At 37.4% G+C, this 26,985-nt stretch overlaps 1 protein-coding gene across 4 annotated transcripts in view; it reads right to left on the bottom strand.

Moving 5' to 3' along the window:
- LOC110840051 (paired box protein shaven) overlaps positions 1 to 26,985 on the bottom strand; it is a 555,926-nt gene that overhangs the window by 442,790 nt on the left and 86,151 nt on the right. The window contains exon 1 of one of the 4 annotated variants that reach the window (XM_087343732.1): positions 19,264 to 19,322. The exons of the other annotated variants lie outside the window; for them this stretch is intronic. The gene's annotated coding sequence lies outside the window, so the exon portion shown is untranslated. Of the gene's footprint in view, positions 1 to 19,263; positions 19,323 to 26,985 lie in introns of those variants that run through there. 4 annotated transcript variants of the gene reach the window in all.

Raw genomic sequence — 26,985 nt, 5'->3', positions numbered from 1 at the left:
CAAGGCTTTTACCCCATTTTATGTTATTTACTGGATTTTAAACAAAAAAAGGTCACCGGATAAGTGACCATTGCATTTTAGCACGACGGAAGGTCGTGCCATAGCTCAGGTGGTTAGGTGATTCTCACTGCGGGCACCCGGGTTGGCACCCAGGTCACGATAGAATTTTATCTCAGTCCTTCGTCTTTCCCCTGTCAACGATGCTCCATTTTCACTCATTTTATCATCTCGGGGATGGACAGTAGGCTCATTTCCTTAAATATCAATCTTATCCCCAAGAAAAAAAAATCTCTAGTAAACAAAACCACCAGAAGTCCTACATCGGTAATAATATCGGACATCGGGTCAACATTCGAACCCGGAATGTCATGAATACGAAGTAGAAGTACTATAAACCACAACGTTATGTTCACTACTTAGACAATTTACGTTTATTTAAAAACAATGAGAAATTAAGTACACACACACACACACACACACACATATATTACATACATTAAGCTATTATTTCACTATGTAAAACACACAATTCAGATGTAATAAGTCCATTGATGTCCACCAATAAATAAATAATTACTAACTTAATGCTTCTTGGTGTATTTAACAATGATATCTCATCTGCACGAATTATACTTAATGATTACATATCATTAAATACAAATGGCCTAGAAGAAAAGTCACTGTTTACTTGGATGTACTATCTCCAGCCTACAGCATTAAAGCCGAAATTCGAACTTTTCTTGTTCGAATCACCAGTTCTAACCAAGTTGCTAAATCAGACAAGTTAGTAGGTTATTTAACGACGCTAATCAAGCTATATATACGTAACGCAGAGGTAAATTGGTAGATGATAATATATGGCTGACAAGAATGTATTTGTAAGATGCTGCACCTAACTGAAGATACTTCTTTGACATTTTATTTGACAAACTAAGGAAGAAGACTCAAAATCTGTCAGAATTTTCGATAAACCAAACTAGATTCAATCTGGGTACCTTCTCAATACAGGTCTGGATCGTTGGTGCTAGGACAGCCGACTCAGTATCAGTGAGAACAAAGCACCATCTACTTAGCACCCATATTGGAAGTTATAATTGGAATATTCATCTACATTTGAGACTAACATCACCTTGCTGGATTCAGCTGGCTAAAGATTCATTTTACTTGATCGATTATACTCTTTACTAGTGTATAGAGTACCACTGAACCACGAAATTAAGAGAGTAGTCATTTATTTTTCCTCTCACAAACTTTTAGTCGGGATAACACCGTGATTAGACAAATGTTATCGAAATTTTAAATAGCAGAAATCTGCCGAAAGTTCTTAGATGAATCTGATTTTGGAGAACCTTAACATTAAACTTTACAGTTAAAACTTCAAAGTCTTAACCCAAATAAGTTTAGTTAATTGCGCTTAAATTCTGTACGTGTAAGTAGGATAAAATATTTTCAGGAAAACTGGATTTTAAACCGTACTGTACTATCAACAATTTCCAGCAGTCGAAGTTAAATGTATCAAATTAGCTTCTCTTTTCTCATGTGACAAACAGCTAATTAAAATTAAATTTTGTATATTTAACGAACAACATACTCAATAAATATAATTCCAATATTATCAAAACTGCCAACCACTGTTGCCAAAACAATTATAGGAAAGCAACGTTGCCGATGTCACCCCTATTTGTGACACGCTCTTCGAATTCCAGCAAAATTGAGAACGACGTAAACGGCACATCGTAGGCAAAGCGAAGATGAGATAAAATATAATGTCCACCATCTATCGTCACACAGTCAGATTCCTGAGACAGCTCTCCCATGGATAATTGAAATAATCGTGGAGCATGTGTACAGGAGGCTGGGATCTGAGGTATGTGCTTTGAGGCACCGCCCGACAGGGCCCTGGGCAATTGGGCAATTGACGACACACACACAAATGTTCTATGTCCAAGACGCCCTACGGTTCACTTATGTACGTACCGTGGATTATAATATAACCTTTATTGAAAAATGGCTATAGAGCCAACATTACTGTTTAAGGAAGTTCGTCGGCACATTAGTAGACAAAGGAAGATCTCTCGAGTTCCCGACAGAAGGGGACTGACGAAAGAACAAGTTCGACGAAGAAAGGAAGAGTGTGAGGAGAGAAACTAAGACTTAAGAAAGAAAGGCGAGAAGAAAATGGAAAGGATAAATTATGCAAAGCCATAAAGAGAAAGAGAGAGAGAGATATGACAAAAGCGGGAGTTTTATTTGAAGTGAATTAAGTTTTTTGATTAGCGATATTAAATATACTATCCTAATTCTTAATTCCTAGCAGGGTCGTCAAACTTGACTAAAGCTGTAGTACAGGTTCCCGAGAACTTACCCCTTCCCCCCCCTCTACACACACGGAGACTCAAGTGTTGATCAAAATTTAAAACAAATACTTCACGGATACCAAAAACTTAGAAATCTTCTCTTATTTTTCTTTTCTTGTCAGGGGATAAAGAATTACTAGGAATTATGAAACAGAATTTCCTTCAAATTCATCAATCTATATGGCGAAATTACGAAGTAGAATAAATTAACAATTATACGAGCTTATATATGTTATTTCTGGTATAAACATGGTAGACATTAAAATTTCCCGACTGCGCTTCAGAAATTCGAACCCCCGCCATGCTTGTAGAACCACATATCATGAAACAAAGAGTTTTAGACAGAACTCACAAAGCTTTCTTAACAACAAACAGATCGCCAATCCTACGAATCTTATATCAGTAATGCAATCAATAGATCAGCTTGTTGAGTTTACGAGCGGTTGATCACAGAATCGTATCTTATTACACTAACTGCTCTACTCGGAACTGCAAATATGTTACACATTATTACTATTATTATTATTAATTTTATCACCCGCATTGGTAATAGCAATAATTTATTTTGGGTAAAAATTACTTAATAAGTATTGATTATCACTAGGCTATATTACACCTGGAAGGTACAGGGCATGACCACAAAGTTTTACTCAGTCACTATGCTTCCAATTCTTGACTTTCAGACTTATACACATTATTTAATATACATTTGTACACATTTTATAACTTATCTTCATGCAAAATTGAATATTCCCTGACCACAGAGAATTTATGTTAGTTCTGTATAAATACCAACTGATCTGAAAGCATTCCACGAGAGAGATAGACATCTATCAGGAAATTCTTGTTCAATCGTACCTTTAGACGGTAACTTAGCTAAGTCAGCCACTTTTCAGTCAAATTACTCGGTCCTTCAGTCTGCCATTACTCGGACATTCCAGTCATTCAGTCAAGCACGCCATTGTACACAGTAATTCTGTCACTTTAACTCAGTAACCCCCAATCAGCCGTCACTGTCAATTTATTAAAGTCAGAATTTCAATCCAGTCAGTTAAATAATTCAGCCGATTTAGCTACGGCAGCCAAAGTCATTCAATCAGCCTTTCCAAGCCGACAACTTCAATCAGTCACTCTAGTCTGTCAAATCATTATGCCAGTCTCTGAGAGTCAACAGAGCACAGTCAGTCGGGGTGTCGGAATTATCCGTTTCGGGACAGCATGACTCTGGTCTCAGCATAAGTCAAACAGGTCTGTCTTCAGACAATCCGACTCGACATTGTTTCACAGTTCAACGATCAACTGTTAAGTGCAAGCGGCCTTGAGATTCGATCCAGTGACCTTCTGAGACACATGAAACCATCATGTTAGATGTAACAATTTCAACTATTTTATAGACAGGACAGCCGTGGCTTTGAAGGAAAATAAAAGAAAGGACAAATAAAAGAGAAAATGTCTTCAAACCACCGACAGTTTATAAAATTAATGGTTATATTTCGCCTTTCTGTCAGCAAGAGCCCAAGGCCATATTTCTTATCCTGGTGCAATTATGGTGCTTACACTAACGTATTCCAGCCACAAAAGAAAGAAATGTTGCCTACTGAACAACGAACATTATGTTTAAACTCGTCAGACTTGTATCAGTCAATTAAAATTAAAAGATTATATACAAATAAAAGGCTTAACGCATTTACACTTGTATATTCTGTATGCTGACTATTCAATTTTATTTCATTTTATGATATGTGTCCGCTATAATTGCTAACAACGTTCCTCAACTGGTGGCCAACATGGTGTCAGATGTCAATAAACTGACTGGCTCGCCCGCTGCTAACTATTAACCTGTTCATTCCTAGGAGGAAAAAACACGGCAGTCAATTTTATGTTTATCAGTGGCCTACAGGATAGCAAAACAATATCATAACACAATACGCAATTATTTTCATCTTAAAAATTTAATTAACATTTAAGACTTTCCTTATTGAACTTCAATATATATTTTCAAGGCACGTTACAGGACCCTGTGAGGCAAGTAGAGTTCCCACCTCAGAAGTTCACAAGATCGCTCTGTTTATATTACTGATTACTGGGGATATAAACATATGTGGGTACGTTCTGTCGGAATTAAGTTCCTACCTACCTTAATTTGTTTAAATATTAGTTGTTTATCGGAAACACCCAAGAGATATAAACATAAATGTTATTTGAGAGAAAAATATTTTAAAAAATTGTTACCTCTCTGTATACACGGCGAAATGTTTATGACCAGGAATTCAAGGCATCTCCACAGGCTAGGAGCCAAATTACATGAGAAATGGAAGCAACATTCACTTAAATGCATTCCCCAACTCTGAATCTACACAATGAAATCGGAACTACATTGAGAAAATTCGAAAATGTTACGTAATATGCAAATATACAAAAAAATATTAGAATAATATTCAGAAAATTTTCTAGAACATTTTCTTTTCTGACAGATGTCCTAATATATATGTAGATGTAGCTTGTAAATAGTAATAAATCGTACTGTTGTAATAAAATAAATAGTATAGGATAATTCTAGTGTAAATGTTAAAGGCAGTATAATTCAATGATAATTGCATAATTGATAGAGAATAATTAAATAAATTACTTGAATTGATTTCATACAAGTACGTCGTTACTGTCGAAATATATCAAAATGTTTTAAAGTGATTACTTTCATTTATCACGTGAAAATAATGGCATAGGCCTTTCACTGAAAAATGCTTACTCTTTGTGACTGCAATGATAAGAGAAGCTGAATCCTGCATACGTCAAATAGACATATTCTGAGTTCATGACAAAAGCATCCCTAAATTCTTACGAGATTCTTCGACGACCTCTCTGGGCTGGCATTACAAGACGATTCACCGACCTCCAGGCAATCGAGGCTAAGAACAAGAGTGGGAAAATATGTTCTACTTTGAAGCACAATGAGTTTCAAAACGTGTTGTTTACAATTCTGTTTTCCTAATTAGTTCTGATATCCATTTATTACAATGCAAATCTTCTGACAAAGCTAATCGAGTTCTATAAGAGCCATAAATTATATTTCCATGTAGTCTGTTAAAACACACAATATAAAAACATTTCAAACAAGCGATACTGAACTCGATCATATATTCCTACGTTAAGTCTGTGAATATTTTATTATTATTTATTTATTTATTTAAAAAAATCAAAAATTTCAATCTGAACTGTATACATAGTACAGTTGATGGAGAACAAATAAAAACCGGATCCCAGAGATACAGAATTCAGATCTCGGTTAGGCTATCGATTATCGTGGCTGAATTTTCTGGTTGTTCCAAGATGAATATCGACGCTACCTCGGCATATTTCATCACAGTATACTTCCAAATTTTTAGCTACTCAACATTCATCACTATTGTTCCATATATTTTGACGTTATATGAATTCTTCAGCTGAAGGGGATAATTAAATAACCCAAGGACACGGTCAGTGAAATCTTTTGGCTGATATGTAATCGACGCTACTCAGAATCATTCCACCTACCCCTATTGGAAATCGCACACCCTCGTTAACTAAAATGGATAATGTAAAATAACCCAGATATAAAAAAAGATTAAGTGACAGACGGACACACTTTATCCTTTATGATTTCAATTTTTATACTCCATACAAGAAACGCATAAAATCATTGCACATAAAATGTTCTACGTTGGAAAAAGGTAATGTTTTTCACATCTTTCAAACACTAAATTGCAAACCCCATCTAAACACACCGCATCTCAACAAACAGTAATCTGTTAAAGCCTCTAATTTGAATTCAATTCACAACGGAATGTCGCATTTTGTACCACGCCGGTCTGCGGTTTGTATCAACATCCCGTTATCATCACGACTGTCTCAATGGGACAGCGACCACAGATTCTCGATGATTTTCACCATCCACCAACACTACAGTCTATTCCTAGGAAGTGATACGCGTTTTACTATTTGGACATTTATTATAAAATAAACTCCAAATTATTCTCTCACAATCCACGAATTCCTATAACAAATCTTCATTGAAAAGTTAGCAAATTGTCAGTGTAGAACTTATTTTCTGCGTTATAGGGTTATTTAAAAATTCAGAGCTCAGAGGTTCGTTAGATTTCACAAAATCTCGTTGCATAACCCTGTTCTGAGCGAGTTCAGGTACCTAACGAAGGAGGCAGCAAGGACCTCCGAAACGTCGATGAATTTCTACCAGACTACACACAGCAACAACCCAGAAGACAGCCATCTTCACATTCAACTCCGTGAAAACTTCAAATCCTTCAATGCTGTTCATATCCTCGAAGCTTATTCTCCGAGAATCAAATTAACATATGCCTCCTCCCAAGTGATTTCCTATTCCTTACGGTCTCAGACTGTAAATTTGTATACACTTCTTGGTTCAATGCCTAAATGTCTCCCATATAACACTCCCTGATTTAATCACTTAAATTGTTACGTAAAGATTAGGCCTATAAATTCCGAAGATCGTCAGTATGCATTCAACTCTGCCTTCGTGTCATTTCTCTTAAGTCAAAATATCATTTTCAGCACCTATTCTCAAATATTCTCATTCCATATTTTCCTCACAGTGTGAGACCAAATACATTTACCAAGCAAAACAACAAGGCAAGGCATTACACATAAATACAGCGATCTTAAACAGGTTCTGGAAACTTCAACGCTTAAACCGATCAAACAGGCCTGAAAGACGTGATCAACCTCCCTTCCCAGCAGCTTTAATTATTAACTGCCTGGATTACTTTATGCTCTACAATATTATGTATTACATATCACGTACATATTCGTATCATCTCACCTTCAAGTCTTTATATTCATGAAGAAATTATGGATAATGAACGAAATGTTCGCGGATATTTCATACTTCAAGAGCTTCAAAAAGATATAGTTCACCACCAGTTTAATTAACTGCTCAATGCGAATTAAACTTCTCGCTCACATACCATTTAATTAAAAAGTTTTTTATTTCCAGATTCGGCACGTGCAATGAAATCGACCGTTCGTGAACTCGAATTTCTTCACTACAGCAAAGAGTTCTGCGCCATTAGACTTTGTTTTGAATCATAAATCTTCCAGTGAGATGCTGGCGAATAGATTGCTTAATGACACTATAATTAGTGTATACTTTATTTAATGCTGAACGAGATTAAATAATAATTAAATAGGACGATGTAGAAAAAGAAGTGGCAGCTTCTAACCTGCTTAAGAAGGTTACACTGCGTTTGCCACGGGGAACTGACTGCATGTTTTGCAAATTACCAAAAAGACTTGACAGTGAGTAGTAAAGTACTCTTTCTAATACAGACCTATAAAACTTAATAAATATATTTTTCTAATTCTGTTATTTTTTTATTTAGTGTTCTGTCTGAGGACAGGTCCATATGAACAGGATCCTTCCATCCTTTTCTCGGACTGGGACCTGTTCATATACGTTCTTGGCAGATGATCCAGAAGTGGTTTGCCATTGCCTTCTTCTGTGTGTGAATGGAGTAATTGTTGGGATGCCACGGAGGAAAACTCCGTGTTGCCTAGACCACGGCCTTGCCCAACACAAGTTATAAATTCGGGCACCGCCGGGAATCGAACCCGAGACCCCAGGATTACAAGGCCAGCGTTCTAATCGCTAGACCACCGTGGCACAATTATGTTATAGATATTTGTAAAGACTGGATCACAAGTGTGTATAAGAATTTCAAGCAAGGGTTCCCTTCCGGTAAAGTCCGGTATAAATATCAAGATCCCTTCCTCGAACGCCCTTCTGAGGCAAACATTCGCATACTTCCGTTTCGGCGCTCTATGCTTTATGCATCAAATATCGCTAAATACAGATCTGACGCATCCATCAGTGGCTACTTTAAAGTTCCTCAGCAGTCAGATGTCCTGGAGTGCGTTAGGACTACAACGTCGATCCATTTAAGCGTTGAGGTAAACAGCTCTCAGCGGCGGGCTATCCATGTTTGCCGACAGATTACATCTTAATAGCATGTCGTTCGTGGCTTTGCACACAGTAACGCGGAAGATCCAAGTACTTTTATACATTTCTTACAGTCTGAGAAAACAGACTCACGTACGTACCTTTTAAATGAGTCTCAGGTAAGGTGTATTCGGGTTACATAAAGCAAGAAATTCTCGATCAGCTGAGTAAATTAAAACACCAATGGCGGACTTATTTTAAAACAAACATCTCTGGGTGTACACAAGCTATGTGATCGGTGAAAGCTTACAGCAGTGGATGAAGTCGCGGTGGATAGTGAAATATATAATTGCCGTATAGAGGCGTCAACATTTTATTTTTTATTACATGTGATTTGTTACTGGATATTTAACGACGCTTTGTCAACTGCATATTTTGTGTAGTTTTTAATGGTTAGATGATTGAATGATGATGTGGAAAGAATGTGAGAAGAAATGGTTTTGGCCTGTCTTAAGCTGAATAGCCAATATATGTGTCCATACATTCAATATGATAGAGTAACTAAGAAATTGGCTGAGTATCTGTGCTTCTGTCTTTAAATTTCATGGAAGTTATTACTAGTGACTTCGCTGATTAACAGACTAGCTTATTAACAATTATTAACTAATTACTGATACAGTATCATAATCCACGACACCACGACACCATAGCAAATGATCCTAATACCCATTCCATTACTATCATTCTATTTATGGGGTCTTTTTATAAACATTTTTAATCAAATGTCTGCATATATTCATTCTTACTTATCTTACAGGTTCAACATCCTTCATAAAAAACCCTACCAGTACTAGATATCTACATAAGTTTTTATTTATTAATTTGTTTATTTTATTATTTGTTTAACGACGCTGCCAAAAGTTCATATTATATGGCTCAGAGCCATGGGGGGAATATCGAATTGGAAAATCGATGGAAGGAAGAGGTCGTGACCTAATTTAAGCAACATACCAGCATTTGTCTAGAGACTTGAGAACCCCCCCCCCCCCCCAAAAAAAACCTCAGTCAGTAAAGTCGATCTCATGGCCGAGATTTGAACTCGACGTTCGATTAAATAAGTCGTCGAATTTTTCGCAGCTTTCTTCTCGAAGGTAAGCACATCTGTAAAATGTACCTGAACGTAGCATCTTTTGATGTGGCATATCGGGACAAATGCCACTTCTGAACGTTTCCTCATCACAAGTTGCCTGATCACGTGATTACCAAAATAACATGTAAACTCAAATTACAGAGCTGGGGAAACCACCGACCCTGCAGCTGCTGTCGACCGCATAGAAAATGACGTCACAGCCATGAAAGCTCTCAGAAGCAGCAATGGCAGAACACAGATACACTGGTTTAGTACCATAATAGTACTAACGGGTAGTATATCAAACAAAGACTGCCGCTGGACATGGTCCTCAGATAGTTCTATCCGCCTCTTATCTTCACAATATACCTCGTTGATATCCACCTTAATGTTATCCCCTATCTCCTTCTTGGTCTGAAGTGATGCTAACAAATTATCTTCATTATTTTTCTCCCCAATTCGTGCTAAATGTCTCAGATATCACTACTCTGACACCACCAAGTGACCAGCATTCATCACGTAGTTTCTCGTTGCGTCGATAAGCTGTTAGCTTGGAACTAGTTTGGGAACGTATCTAACGGCGGCTTTGAGTAATAACAGCGTTGAACTTTCGGGTTCTGTTATTAGAGTGTTGTAAGATATGAAACTATGCCCGTTCTTCCTTTCCTTGCCTGTGACCGCCGTAGAGCTAAAATATGAGACAGCATCGCAGAGCTCGAAACTAATTCCATAACTTTACTCCCATCGAAAATACTTCATACAACATTCGAGTGCGTATTTATACAAAGTCAACATGCAAACTTATCATACAATTTATTTATTTGTTTAAATCTAATCACAATAAAATTCCTATTAAATATTAAAATATTACTATAATTAACATTTAAATATTTAAAATATATTAAATGATGTTCTCTATCGAAATGTTCGATTTACATTAGATCATCACTTTTTACAAAAGTAAATCGAACATTTCGATAGAGAACATCATTTAATATATTTTAAATATTTAAATGTTAATTATAGTAATATTTTAATATTTAATAGGAATTTTATTGTGATTAGACTGACAATATTTAAACAAATATATATTTATCACAATATGACGCAACTTTATCATCTCATTCTCATGTTGCTGTGATTAACCACTTAAACTATCACAATATTTGGAGGTCTTAATAAATGTAACAGTAATATATTCATATTTTTCAAAACATTACTACAAAAATCTTTTTAAACATTCACCACTGTACGGGACTACGGTTTTCCACGAATAGTAAGTGTTGAAGAACGCCATTATGAAGTTGTTGAAGGTAGTCGAAGAGTATTACGAATAGGCGGCCTCCTGTGAAATGACTTCATACAAATTTCGATAAAAATCAGTGAATTATTATAATTATATATCTTTGTTCTGCTTTGTAACGCGGAGTGGGATTTAGTCGAAAGAACATACTGCCTGAATCTTCTGGCTGAAAATATTCCTCCTAAACGTTGGTATCTACCTCCAAGTCCTAGCGGTGTTACAGATCATTACAAAATCGACAGATTCACTGCTATGGGAATCTCAAGTTTAACAGGTAAATAAATTTTTGGAGTGTTCATCTTCATCCACACACACACGCGTTGGGCTCGCTAACATTTCCAACTCCTTCCAACGTAAAATCTTGCCTAAAAAATTAAGCACCCATCGTTTCATACGCTGCTATTGAAACAAACCTTTTGTAATATGTTAATAGTGTTAAAGCTAAGCATTTATGAAGATTTAAGTATTCTTGGCTGTCGCAATCTGTAGTCTGGTATAAGCCGCCATGACTAGGACGATGAGTAGCACAAAGTACCTCTGAAACGACGGAAAACATGCACCACACTAAAAGACGCTAAAATCCAAAAAAAAAAAAAACAGCCATGGTCACATTCACTGCCGTAAGAATATCAAAACCTTTTAAGGACATAAAATGTAACATAGATTCCTTTATATTACGAACATTTTGTAAGATTTTTTAGTGTGAAACTGTTCCAAAAGGTTTTCCGTCATGTAGTCTTGTGGGTGTACACCAGTGTTTCGGAGGAACACTCTTCTTCCATCTTCAGGAGACAAAAACTTAACATTCATTCCGCAAATGGAGAAATTGGTGACTATACACAGAAAAGACACAGACTCACTTGAAAATAATGGACATGATTCCCAAATTTTCTTCCCAGCACAAACCAGGGGAATCGTAAGATGTAAGAAGATTATTTGCGAAATGGCTAGAAGTCGGACAGGGTGTTGTCTTGATCCGAGGAGGTCAGGAGGAAATTCCGGTAATGTACACACTGTTTAAAGCACGTATTTAATAAATAGGACCATCTGTGGATTCCACAAACTATAGTGAAGTCCAGGATGAAATGCAACTACGTAAGATCACTCCACCTTGCACTAGCATCCAGTCATGCTCCCGCAGTACAAATGAAGAGTTGTTACAGCAAAAGCGACCTACGACACAACACTGAAACAGGCAGCAATTTGCCATGAAGAAACATCTGAAATATATTTTGGTTCTTGCTTTATTTACCAACGATTTCTCAAATTCGCTGACAATATAAGATCGAATCACGTGGTTATAAACGATACATTGGAGGGGAAATGTAGAAGGAAATCAATTGTATAATACTGAAAAATTATCGTTTTGTCATGTTGATAGAATTGAGTACAGAGGCATGTCAAACATTAGTCAGGATAGCCAACATTAAGGTGACACTGGGACCGGACATCTCCAGAATTTCGTAAATTAAATTTTAATATGAGAAATTACCGCCACGGTGGTCTAGCGGTTAGAACGCTGGCCTTGTAATCCTGGGGGTCTCGGGTTTGATTCCCGGCGGTGCCCGAATTTATAACTTGTGTTGGGCAAGGCCGTGGTCTAGGCAACACGGAGTTTTCCTCCGTGGCATCCCAACAATTACTCCATTCACACACAGAAGAAGGCAATGGCAAACCACTTCTGGATCATCTGCCAAGAACGTATATGAACAGGTCCCAGTCCGAGAAAAGGATGGAAGGATCCTGTTCATATGGACCTGTCGTCAGACAGAACACTAAATAATAATAAGATGAGGTGGTCTAGCGGTTAGAACGCTGGCCTTGTAATCCTGGGGTCTCGGGTTCGATTCCCGGCGGTGCCCGAATTTATAACTTGTGTTGGGCAAGGCCGTGGTCTAGGCAACACGGAGTTTTCCTCCGTGGCATCCCAACAATTACTCCATTCACACACAGAAGAAGGCAATGGCAAACCACTTCTGGATCATCTGCCAAGAACGTATATGAACAGGTCCCAGTCCGAGAAAAGGATGGAAGGATCCTGTTCATATGGACCTGTCGTCAGACAGAACACTAAATAATAATAAGATGAGAAATTGCCTATTACAGAATTTCTGCAAAATTCTAATGCATATTTAAGAAATAAAAAATGTACTTTTATAAGACATACTACTGTTTTCTCGGGGATAAATCAGTCGAAGCGCGAAACTAACGACTCACCCCATGTAGTATATGGATGAGGTCCACACCCACATACGTCGAAATGTCTTGCTGCTGAGGTCCACTAGCAAACCACAAAGAAACAAGACTGGAAATTGACTTCACAGCACACAGACTCCGCGTACGCCACTGGCATTTCCGTTTATTTATTGCAGATAAAAATCTAACTACAAATCTAATCGTACTATAGTTACACTGTAGAGTCAAGATTTGCGTTCCTTGTAATTCGTTGAACATTCAGCACGTAAAAGAGAAAATATTCCGGATAAAATTTGTGCATCTTAAATTTGTACAGATTATATTTCAAGAAGAACCGGTGCCAAAACATCGAGATATTTTAATGAAACTCCATGCGAAGCAAGAATTATACTGAGCCGATAAAAACCTACGCTAAATTCGATCGACAATTTATTCTAAACACGCGGTACTAAATTTAATTTAAATCGCTCGAGTTATTTTGAGGATGGAACAGAGAAAAACACACGGCTGTAGCATTAAGTTATATTCTCCATTAATTTTTATATTCCGTTTGGCAATCTTCAGTCTAGTTAATATATTTACATTCTATTTCCTTACGATCAGTTCCAAACAATCTTCTTATCAGCTCATATTCTTTTCGACGTTACAAAAGACAATACAAAATTACAAAATTAAATTCTGAGTACATGTCTGATGTCTTTAAACGGAACTATTTATTTATTGTTCTGTCTGACGACAGGTCCATATGAACGGAATCCTTCCATCCTTTTCTCGGACTGGGACCTGTTCATATACGTTCTTGGCAGATGATCCAGAAGTGGTTTGCCATTGCCTTCTTCTGTGTGTGAATGGAGTAAATGTTGGGATGCCACGGAGGAAAACTCCGTGTTGCCTAGACCACGGCCTTGCCCAACACAAGTTATAAATTCGGGCACCGCCGGGAATCGAACCCGAGACCCCAGGATTACAAGCCCAGCGTTCTAACCGCTAGACCACCTCATCTTATTATTATTTAGTGTTCTGTCTGAGGACAGGTCCATATGAACAGGATCCTTCCATCCCTTTCTCTTCTGGGACTGGGACCTGTTCATATACGTTCTTGGCAGATGATCCAGAAGTGGTTTGCCATTGCCTTCTTCTGTGTGTGAATGGAGTAATTGTTGGGATGCCACGGAGAAAAACTCCGTGTTGCCTAGACCACGGCCTTGCCCAACACAAGTTATAAATTCGGGCACCGCCGGAAATCGAACCCGAGACCCCAGGATTACAAGGCCAGCGTTCTAACCGCTAGACCACATTGTAATCGGAGGCAACAATATAAGACAATGGAGAAAACAATTATATTAACAATGACTTTCAGGAACAAAAAGATTCAAACACTAAATATCACAGAAGATATTTTCGGATGGGACTCGGTGGAAATGTCATGAAATTCAACGGCCACGTAACTACATGACACAGAGTCTTCCTTGAAAAGTCAAGAAATGTAGTACTCCCGGGTAACCTGAACACTCGTCATTGTTTACATTGAAGCCAATCGCTACATCGTAACCACATCCAGTTCAGTCCAGTCTACATTTACACACACTATTTCTCCAAAAATTCTTTTCAACGCAGTCCTCCGCCACTATGCACCTTATAAGCGGATTAACATCTGAGGTCTTGAACACAGATTTTCTGTAAATTTCTTATTTTTCGACGTGTGTTCAATGAATACTGTATTTATTTTTAAGTTTGGTTATAAAATTACGATACGTGAGAGTCTGATTAGTACTTAAATGTGAACATCCCGGAATTATTGTAAAATAATGACGCTACAGACACTAGAAACGTCCATAGATTATCATGATTATGAATATTATTACTGAAGGCAATTAATTTATCAAATTTATTGACTACGATAGATGAAACCAATTAAATCAAAATAATGATAAAAATAATTACAGTATTAACAAATAATAATTGTAACTTAATAATTTAAAAAAAATTGAATCATTATCTTGAAGCAGGACTAAGAAATTACGTAGAACTGCTTATTGCACTTTTGTTCTCAACAGAATATTTATAATCTTAACATTCATTCGGCTTTATCAGCTCCAATAGCGAAACAAATTGTAAGCAAATTGCAGGTCCGACCACAAAAAGAGAGTGGAAGGTGTTGAATCAAATTTGGTGTAAAAAGAAAACAACCTAACTGAGATTTAAGGTAAATAGTGCCCCAAACCAAAATAACTGCAATCGAATAGAAATGGGATATGGTTTATTCTGTAATATCACTTCACACTAATGGCTGCAATTATTGGCGACGCTAGCACGTAAGTGCGTGCGTGCGTGCACTGTAGTTTAGCTTTCAAACACTGTTCTGAACGGGATTCAGAGAATCAGCCGTCCAATAACACAACTGGGGCTCTTTACAAGCAGGTAAATTTATTTTCGCCGATTCATTCGTATTAATTGATTTGAGAAATTCTTTTACATACAAATTCAGTTTTAAAGCTCGTGTACTTACGTAAGCTAGCTCAAGGTCCTAACTGGATTGATTTCTTTCTTTCAGCCGTTAACAAACTTTATGTTTCCACAATTAAGAAAATTTCCCGAGAAGTTAAATAACCTCGGGTTCTCGGGAACATACTTTTTAGTTCAGACTACTTCACCTCCTAAAATATCTAACAAAATTCATTTATTATCTACTACTCCGCCACGGTGGTCTAGAACGCTGGCCTTGTAATCCTGGGGTCTCGGGTTCGATTCCCGGCGGTGCCCGAATTTATAACTTGTGTTGGGCAAGGCCGTGGTCTAGGCAACACGGAGTTTTCCTCCGTGGCATCCCAACAATTACTCCATTCACACACAGAAGAAGGCAATGGCAAACCACTTCTGGATCATCTGCCAAGAACGTATATGAACAGGTCCCAGTCCGAGAAAAGGATGGAAGGATCCTGTTCATATGGACCTGTCGTCAGACAGAACACTAAATAAAAAGAAGAAGAAGAAGATAACGACTAGCAATGCACGAGTCGTGACCAATTTTAGGGTTGGATTTGAGATTCTCACGGCAGTGAGTAAGAAGATGGCAGTCTGGTAGAAATTTACCGACGTTTCAGAGGTTGCTGCCTCCATCATCAGGGCCATGACGATGGAGTGCAGAAACGCGACCTCTGAAACAGACTAGAACACTCTTCCGTACATACGCACGCAAATTCCACACCAACCGCGGGGGGGGGGGGGGGGTTCTTTCCTGAAGAAGGCAGCGGTTGGCAACACGAAGATCTTATGCAAGATATAATGCGGAGAAAAAGCGATAGGTGTCAGCTCTAATAAGAGATCACTAGCTTGCAGAATTGGTCCAGAGAATATTCATCTCAAGGTTAAATACCGCGGTCGAAAGAACTGGACAGACGTACAACTGAGAACAAGTGATTTCTTTAAATTCGGGGGTTAGTAAGGAACTGCGAGATTAAATCACTCTGCCATCACTAATAAGGAGTTAGGAGGGACGGAACATTTTCTCAGAACTTTCAATCCAAACTCGCATCAAGCGGTGTAACAGTTTCTAGACTGACACTCGCTCACGACTTCCCAAATATCCGTTCACTTCAACCGGTGAAAGCAAAGAACGCATGACATTAAAGTCGTATCTTAATTAAAAATCCGTGCAATGCTAACAACACGAAAGCTCTTGTCTGAAAGTAACATGTGTTGTTATAACTGGGCGGTTCTACGGTAGCATAAGACCGCAAGTCGTGTCAGAGAAAGAATATTCAATTTGCATGGAGTAATCAACTGTTGATGTGCTGGGGTACAGACCAACGAAAGTAAACGGCATCAAACATCCCAATTTTAATAATATCACACGCTTAAAAGTTCTCCATCACACACAAAAGAATTCTACCTTAAAATCTCTTCGGAATCAATTCAAAACCACTGCACATTTTTATAAATATTTAACTTCGACTGTACTGATATTGCTTATTAATTTTTTGGTTATTTATACCATATCAACTGCCGAGTTTACCTTTTTTTATAAATCGTGAATCACTGGGGATCTGAAACGAATGACTTTGGAACCCAAGAACATACGTCATGTTATTCAGGACTCTGGCCTAGATACGAACCGAATACCCCATAAACAATCAAAGCATAACTGCTCCTTTAACCTATCTGACTCAAAGCTGCCCTACATCTGTCTTCATTGTCGATGTTTCGGAGGAACATACTGTCTGCATCTTCATAATGCAAAAGACCAACATCGACAAATTCACGGCCGTGATAGCCTTATTTATTTCTAATCTATCTCTCTCACTCTCTCTCTCTCTCTCAGTCACTCACACACCCTACATTACCTCACGATTTCTCAAACAAATAAAAACTTTAACTGGTGGCAAGCTGTTAAATACAGAGTGTCTAATAGATTCTCTATTACTATTTTAAACGTGATGAAGATTTTTCATAAAGGGATCATGGCGGTAGATCATTATAAATCTCAAGAGAAAAAGTGGCACTATTAGGAAATATTTGCATTTACAGCTTCAAATTGCGTTCTAATTAGACGATTTTTACGAAATAACCGTTTCAAATAGCCCGCGCAGTTAAGTATAAACCCAACGACCAATCACAAATCAGTTGCCAACTTGTTCTAAATGAGAAATACAGACGCCAAGTAACACGCGCGCTGTGGTAGAAAATCTGTACATAAATCCAACTGGATCTGTTCGTTATTTTATGACCAAGTCTACGGAGAGTCAGTTGAAACTTAATTTAACCTCTCTCCCGTAAAAAATAAATAAACACAAGGAAATAAGGTAGAAATAAATGGCTAGACGCTTTGCACAGAAGAAACGACAAGCACTTACGTATATATCACACGCAGAACTTTACACACTGTTGTGAGACGTACGTTAAAGCAGAAATCAACAAATCAAGTACGTGGCACACGACCTCCATGAGCACTTATTAGGCCAGCCAAAAGAAATTCGCTCTTTCTGTAACCTGATAGTTCGTTATTTTAACAAAAACCCCCGTCATTTTACCGTCTACAGTGCTAGACCAATCTATCATCATCATAACCTTTCCTTCCTACGACTCGTTTTAATATTATTCTCCCATTTCCGTCAAGGTATACAAATAGTCTCTTTTCTCGTTGTTTTTCAAGCATATTTTTATATTTTTTATTCTCCTTAACGTACCACATGACTCACGAATGCTTTACGCAAGAGAACAATAAATAATAATTTCATTACTACTCAAAAATCTGGGTCTCTGATCTGTGTTTACCACATCGGCCAATCGGAGTTGCCACAAAATCTGAAGTCTTCTTTGGTTTCAGGCATCCGTTGATATAAAACTTAAAACCGAGCGAGATATATTATTTGAATACTTGTCCGTCATTAACCAAGACTTAAAAAAACTCGAAGATTTCTGTCTTCTGGGTTATTGCGCTGTGTAGTCTGGTCGATGTTAACCAACGTTTCAGAGGTCATACTGCCTCCGTCATCAGGGCGATTAATCATCGCCCTGATGACGGAGGCAGTATGACCTCTGAAACGTTGGTAAACATCGACCAGACTACACAGCGCAACAACCCAGAAGACAGAAATCTTCATACTCATCGCCCTGATGATGGAGGCAGTATGACCTCTGAAACGTTGGTAAACATCGACCAGACTACACAGCGCAATAACCCAGAAGACAGAAATCTTCATACTCACCGCTGTGAGAACCTCAAGTCTTACATAAAAAAACTCATCAAAATCAAAACACCAAATAATCTATCTGATCAATTAATCTTTCACAGAATGCCTTATTATTATAATTTTAAAGTGTCTGCAACAAAGTTATTAACTGAAAACGAGATTTAATATTCTCATGGTTGTGAAGATATCGATGCTGGTCGGCCCTGAAGATAGAGGCAGTATGTTCCTACGAAACATTGGTATTTACATATAAGTTCACATGGCGTCATTTCCCACAAGACAAACCGATGAAGTTCATTTTTCTTAATTTTCAGAACGTTACCAAGTTTTCACATGAGATGTTTACAATCACAACGTAGTACACTAACTACATGTGAAATTCTTTCTGTATTTCAATAGTAATTCCTGTCTACTCTCTGAAATAAAAGCTACGTGAGCTGAGACTGCCATTTTCCAATGCCCCAATGCGATTAGGTTACTCACTTTGTGAAGCTAAAAATGGCGGATTAAGAAACACTTGTGCGTTTATACTAATAGAAATCAGACGTTTCCAGATATATGCTTTGGTCAACAGAACTTATATTTTCAGTACTTAACTAACTACGTATTAATTAATATAATCTCAGTCTTACTTGGATAAACTGATGCAGATTTCATAAGTTCCCACGATCACTTGCCTTCCTTCGTAACTGTCACACACTAACTGTATCAGTACTTGACGGATTCAAAGACTTCATGTGGAAAGACATTCCACTAGCACTTCTGTGAGTATTACTATAGAATGAGACAGTTATCCTGTGACATATTTTGACCAAGACAAATATAGGTTAGAATAAAGATAATTTTGAGCTCCCATAAGGAAATAATTTACTAATTACACAGTTGTGTACACACGTTCCTAATTATATTTCTTGCATTTAATGCATTCTTGTCAGAAGTAACTTTCACGTATGTGAGTCTTGTTGTGAGTTTTCGATTTTTATTGATAGCATTGAAATGGTTTATTCTTTTGAAGTGTGTATTTCGTGTACATTTAACGAAATAGACCAGAAATAAGGATATGTGTTTTAATATTGTCGGTGGCTTCAAGCTTTGTCAGTGAAACATAGAAATCTGAACAACAACAAAAGTCGATCTGATTTGACAAATCGATATAAACGCACATGAAACATTTTTGGTCGAGTGGAATATAGTTACTGTTAGCTTCCAGTCTTGTCATTTTTACCTGATGCAAAAGAGGGGGAAGGGGGTGGTTTTAGATAGGTCACGTGTAGAACAGCTACAAGGCCAAGTGGTTTAATGAAGAAGAACACATCTCTTCCAGAACTACTGCACTTGATTCGACAAGTCTGGACACGCAGTGTTCTTCCCCACTCCTACAACATCAAACTTAACACTGTTCAATACAACCATAAAAAATATCATAGCATTAAATGTTAACAGACTTGGCTTTCGCTCTGATACATTTATAATTTTCATAAAATATTTTTACGGAAATTAAATCAAGGGCGGGATATGGAGGGCAGGTGGAAATTGAGCTAGACGTAAAATAAATACATTTTTTTTATAGAAAGAGTTAATAGGAAAACTGAAGCGTAGATTGGAAGATAATATTAAAATATATGTCAAAGACATTAGCGTAAGAATGTGGACTGGATTTATCTGGCTCAGGACAGGGTCTGGTAGAGTGCTCTTGTAAACACGTTAATAAACATTTAAATTTATCAAAATTCCGAGAATTTTATTGACCAGTTGTGTGATTATTATTTTCTCAAGGACAGTGGTCCATGGTTTCAGTCACGTCACTTAAAAGAAGGGAATATTAACTACAAGTTTCTGTAACTTTCTTTGGAACTCTTGGTTCTGGTTTCCAATTCCGTCTTAGTTGTCGAGATCAAAATTCTTCCGAGGGCAAATATAAAAATATCTTGGAAACACATTTCTAACAGTTTACGTGGCTACCATCAACAGCCCTATAAGCTATTAAGCGTTTACAGCAATTGAATGCAATAAAGACTTCAAGGGATATCAGCCGTTTAAGACTGGGTTTAGTTTTCAATATTTCAATGAGTGTCTCTGCCTGGATCATCAACAACCGGAAGATATCACCGGAAATAATTTTTACTCTTTAGACCAAAGATTTCAGTTTAAATTTCAGAAACGAACATTACGTTATAACGTAGTTAGAAATAAAACTAAACTAAGAAATGTTTTATCTTTTCGTAAGTGTATTTCTTTTTGTGCTAAATTGATGTTTAATTTAAATTCTCTTTCGATGAAACAAGCTACAGACAACCCGACCCAAAAAAAAATAATAAGTCATGTGTACTGCCTATTATTCCAAGATATGTTTCTATCTACTGAAGTTTCTAAATGCACATCAGAACTTGCACTCTTGTGAGTTCAAATAATATCTGCGCCATCACTACACCGTATGCACGGTTATAATAACTTCAATGATGCTGGCATCCAATTCATCTCTCCGTAGTGTAAGCCGCGAGTGTTCAGAACAGCTGACAGGTAGCCTCAACAACGCTGTATCAGCTGGTAGAAACAGAAATCCCTGCAAATTTAATCCCAGGATTGGCAATCCACTTCACAACCCACATCCACCAGATTCATTTTAGTAATATCTTAAGGTATTTGCAGAAATTCAATGAAACGAATGTAAGGATTTGGGACCAGGCAGTGGTGACCTAATCAAACTATATTTTAATTGCAAACAACTGCAGATTTTGCACAAATTAAAGAGCCAAATTGGCCACTGCATGTCCACAAACTTGCGATGGAGAGGATTTATTTCATCCGAAATATCTCAATAAATGTTGTGATATATTTGAGTGAAATTCATGTGTAGATGCCTCGTCTTAATTTCAGGATTTTTAGAGAACTTTACCGTACAAACCAGAATAAATATTACGACACTAAAATACTGTCGACTGGTTCAGAATTAAAGATTTTTACATCCATTAACGGGATTTTAATTCATAAACCATTTCAGTCACGTTATATTTGTTATCTCAAAACAAGGAAGCTTCTCTCCACAAGATGATGTGAACCAAGACATAAGTTCTGTCATTACGTGTACAGAAGTAGTAGCTGTCTTGTGACGTAAAATGTGAAGACTTTCTGTGATAAAAAGAGAAGTGAAACCTCTAGCTTCCATCACGTCTCAGAAAGAAATTTAGAAAATATGTAAGTACGGTTTTCGACATAAAAACTAATGGGCTCACTCTCGACTTTATGTTACGTTGATTGAACATAGACATGTGATAAGGTGACACGAGGTAATTCGCAGTCTTGATGTTTAAAACAGAATCTGTAACAAAACTGTTCTATCTTACTGCATTTTTTTTATTTATTTTTTATTTATAGTGTTCTGTCTGACGACAGGTCCATATGAACAGGATCCTTCCATCCTTTTCTCGGACTGGGACATGTTCATATACGTTCTTGGCAGATGATCCAGAAGTGGTTTGCCATTGCCTTCTTCTGTGTGTGAATGGAGTAATTGTTGGGATGCCACGGAGGAAAACTCCGTGTTGTCTAGACCACGGCCTTGCCCAACACAAGTTATAAATTCGGGCACCGCCGGGAATCGAACCCGTGACCCCAGGATTACAAGGCCAGCGTATGTGAGATAATTTGGATCCGATGACAATTATTATTATGACGATAGATGCAAATAAACGAGGTGGAAAAGTGGCCAAAGTCATTAATTCCCTGACGTCCAACATTCCAGATACACGTGAGACACATTATTCTGGGCGTACTAATTGTGAAAAATAAGTTCGTCTACGTTCTGACTGCTTCATACCTACGTCATTATCGCCCAGACGCGAAAATGATGTGCAGACTGGATTGTTTCAGGGGGGGGGTGTCATATAATTTCTGTTATTAGAACTATCTTGAGTCAGTTACAGTCCGCAACTTCACGTCTTGCTTCTGTGAGATCCGTTAAAAATATTAATATTTCCATCTGTGTCTTGGTCTTTAAAGTAGCCTATTCCATTCCTTCCTTCCAATCACAATTTTGAACGCATTTCTTATTTTCCAATGAATTTTGTACGTCTCGCCCATTGTACCTTTCTCTATTGAACCATCCTACATTATCAGGTTGATCGTACAAATTATGAAAAAAAATTTTACTGTTATTTTATTTTCGTTAATATTAAATAAAAAAAAATCTTCCTCAAAACTTAATTCTGACACCCTTGAGTCTTGTCACATACATAGCTGCGTGTAATATAATGCATTTTTAATTTAAGTTTCCTTAAAGGAGGAGATGAATGCGGAGTGAATCCACTTATTTGTTTACAGCGAGAGGTCACCTGGAGAGCTGAGTTCGAGGACGTGCGGTCCCAATCTCTCAGCCATCTGACAACGCATAAATATGTTGCTCCCGCGTACAAAGAGGAGACCGACAATGTAGAAGGACCACAATTGCGTGATCTGTTTTATATTAACCAGAATCCCGGTCGTTAGATGAACTTTCTCTCCTCCAACTTCGAAATGATGGCTTACGTCTAAGAACCAAAAATTTTAATTTTGTTTTCAGGACTCCGAATGAGCCAATTTAAAAATCCAACTAATCACCACAATTACAAGGGCCAATTCATTAATCCTTATCATCAAAATATAACAAATGTTAACACACCTGCAAAAATTTAAGGAAATAATTTCTAAATTTCATAAACGTCACTTCAATGAATACACGGATAAAACTTTAAAATAGGCAACAACGCTACTTCCCGAAATTCGTTCGTATTCACCATCTAAAATCATCACTCCATAAAATTCGACGTAATATAACGTATGTAGTTGAAGAAGCCTCGTTTAATAGCCTGAAAATCTATTAAAATCTTTATCGGACATGCCAATATTGCGTGGCAAAACCTTGCTCTATCACCAGGATGAAAAAATCAATTAAAAATCATCGACATTACTCACAGAGAAATGAAAAATGGAAGGAAGCCTCGGACACTCGAAATAAAATCAATTTTGAACAGGATTTCCTCACGGAACCTCTTCGTACACTAGTTGAATCTCCAATCGAATATCAGGCTCGACCGAAAGTTGCCATTTTCAAGTCACTGCCTACCAAAAACGTCCAGACCGGTTTTGTGGCCCACCCAGCCTTCCCTAGATTAAAAACCTTTGTATTTCTAGGGTGTGTAGCTTCCAGACCACGAAGTTAATCACTGACCTCTATCTAATTCCGAAATTAATGTACCTCCACACGAGAAATAATTTTTTTCGATAGTACCTACCAATAGTACACGAACTATTTTGATCATAAGTTAATTTGATTCATATTTAAATTTAATTAATTAATTAAATGCTGACGTATGTAAAGTTTTAGTTTATTAATTTTATGTGTTTACATGTTTTTGGGGCAACCTGTACATGTACCACTTCTATTTTTAATTTCCTCCTTACCTCTCGTGCTTTGCCACAACGTCCGACCAAACATTTGTTATTTTACATCGTATATTTTTTGTTCTGTATTCCATTACGTATAAGCCTTAACAATGCAATGTCGAAACTGGCGTTTATTGGTAATTTGATAGATTTGATGGTGGAATCAACGTGTAGAGGTGAGAAAGGAAATAGCGAAATCAGAAGCTTGAAAACAAATACAAAAAAAAGAACCTAAAACAAAACTCCGGTTTGTGTTGTGGTTTTATAGAAATAGAGAGAGAGAGAGAGTGAGTTTGGCAAGACGGGAAATGGTAGACGTAAAGACCCTGCAGTTAGAGATCCAACGCGAGAACATATAAAACGCACCGAGCGCCACTGTGCTAACAATCGGAACCTCTCATCCACTGACTACAGCCTCGATTATCGTATTTATTCATTCGAGTTTAGAAGAAAGTATCGCTGGCCTATTTTAACTCCTCGGTCCTCATAAAAATGTATTCGTATGGTATACAGGCCTATCCTAAATATCCATCGAGCAGATTTATTCCAGAAAATATAAAAGTACCATCAGCTAGTCAATAAATGTTCTGTTTTTTTTATAGGGCACGAAGTTCCATTGTCATGTCGACAATAACTGGTCCCTGCAGACTACAGTCTGCACCATTCAACCACATTTCTTTGAGGTCCATTTGAATATTATCATCTCATCTCGGTTTAGATATATCCGAGGTAAACTTAATTCTTCAGCTGTTGGTTCTGAGGGAAAAATTTCCCACATTCTAACCTTTATTCATTTAAAAGATATCTACCAATTTACAACTATTTTTTGAAGAAATAATTTTAACACGAAATGATCACAGTACCAGCAAACATGACATGGCACGACCTCTCATTGGGGATAAGGAGAATTGCTGACAACAAAGCCTGCTGAATAACCAATCGCGATTAACTTTTCGACTTGGAGGAGGGGCTGTCAATTCCGGACAACAAGAAACTTGCAGTATCCCAGAAGACAGAGGCAGGGAAACACAGAAATAAATTCTAACATTTTTTGACTGAATCTGAAAAAGTGCTGGTTCGAACAATACAAATTAATTTACAGAGATAATCCACTAGCGCAAGTATAACTGATGAAGTTTATATTCCAATTACATTTCGTACTACGTAACAGAGGAACGGAAGATTTGGTTTTCGCCGCGGTGAGGCAGTCAGCGCTAGGTGCGTTGCGTTCGTGGCCAGCCAGGTGTCACAGCAGCAGCTGTAAGCGACCTTGAGGAGGTTGGAGCTAGATCGAAGTCCACTGCCCTCCATTATGCCATAACTATCTTGTGGCTACAGCGTGATCCACAAAGAACTGTATCCAGGCAATAATAAATCATCCTTCCACGAGTGGACACTGAGCTGGCAGAAGGCTTTCTTGTCATGCCAACCTAACCATCTTAATCTTATTAAATCCCTTCACGAAACTACAGCCATGTTATTAATATGGATCATTATCATCATCTTCACTTTAATAATATTTATCTTTGTCATAATCCAATCTTCTTTCTCATATATATCGTTTACTTTTCCGCCATCTTTGTTAGGATTTTGGTAAGATCCATTTCTGTCTCGGACATCAAAATCAGCGACAGATTTTCAACAGCAGATGCATTATTGTAGATCAACCTTCACAAAGTTCTTGCAGTTACAAAATAAACGCATTTTTATCCGTCTTTTCTACCGTTCTACCGATTAACGATGCAAATATTTGTATTTAATTAAATATTCTGGATGTGACATAACCTAAATTTCCGCGGATGGGAGGATTAACCTATCCAGGGCTTGTAACAACAAAGAACGAAAAGTGAACATTTATGTTCGAACCGTGATCCAGCATAATTCTCATTATTGTGTTGGTTTCACACGTTTGGGTTCAGATATTTCTCTGATGAACACTTCGATTCCATTGTTATGCACTAGAATACTGAATTTCAAGACCGTTTGCTCGGATTTCGACGAAATTGGATACTTTCGGGATATCTGAGACATCACAATGACAAGACCATGGTCTGAACGACCATAATTCGATTCCAACCAGCTGGAAAATTTTCCTTTTTGGACTGCGTTAGTCTGTTGTAAGTGTTTATAAAAAAAGTTAGCTTTTATAGCCAGAACTCTGAGTCCGGGTGTTATAGAAGACTCCAATCACAGTTCAATAGTCAGGTCGCTTAAGAAATGTGCCCCAACAGTTCCATTTGACCGGTCACCAGGCTACTTACTAAACCTTTGCAATGAGCATGACGGATTTTTACCAAAGTAAGACTCGAGGTTCTCACGGTTGTGAAGATGTCAATGTCGGACTTCTGGGTTGTAACACCATGTGGTCTTGTAGGAAGATGCCATAGTTCCGCAGAAACATATTGTTGATTCCAGGGTTCCGAAATAATGGTATCTACTTGTAACTTTACACGGCTTTACAGATCATGTAGAGTTGTAAGGTACATTTCATTTTGGACCAGTACTGTGTAACAAGGCTCACAGAGAACATTCTTTTCTCAGATATAACTCACGTCATAAAAATTTGGCAAACTGTACACGTTCTAACGGTCATATTTTAAATTTCTTTGGACGAAATACAAGGAAATTTTTCATTGTTTGTCCAGCGATATATTAAATACTGTGGAAATCATTACAACAATAGATTTGTAACTGCTAATAACTAATAAGGCCAATGGGATATGTAAAATCGTGAATAACGTATCTTTTTAATATTATATTCATAATTGGAATATATTTTTTTCCATTGACTGTACAAACCTGCGTTTAATTTTGTTTGTTAGAAAGTTACCACGAATCAACACTGCCGGTTTCAATGGAATTAATTATTCTTGAATTAAAATCTTAATTTGTTTTTACGTAAAGTTTTAATTATGTTCTTAAAAACTACCGTA

The sequence above is a fragment of the Zootermopsis nevadensis genome, unplaced genomic scaffold, assembly GCF_977971745.1.
Source record: "Zootermopsis nevadensis isolate Lab colony 2312 unplaced genomic scaffold, Znev_1.0 Znev_ptg000006l, whole genome shotgun sequence".
NCBI classification, from domain to species: Eukaryota; Metazoa; Arthropoda; class Insecta; order Blattodea; family Termopsidae; genus Zootermopsis; species Zootermopsis nevadensis.
Note: the sequence above shows the minus strand (reverse complement) of the source record. Positions and strands in the feature narration are given on the sequence as shown.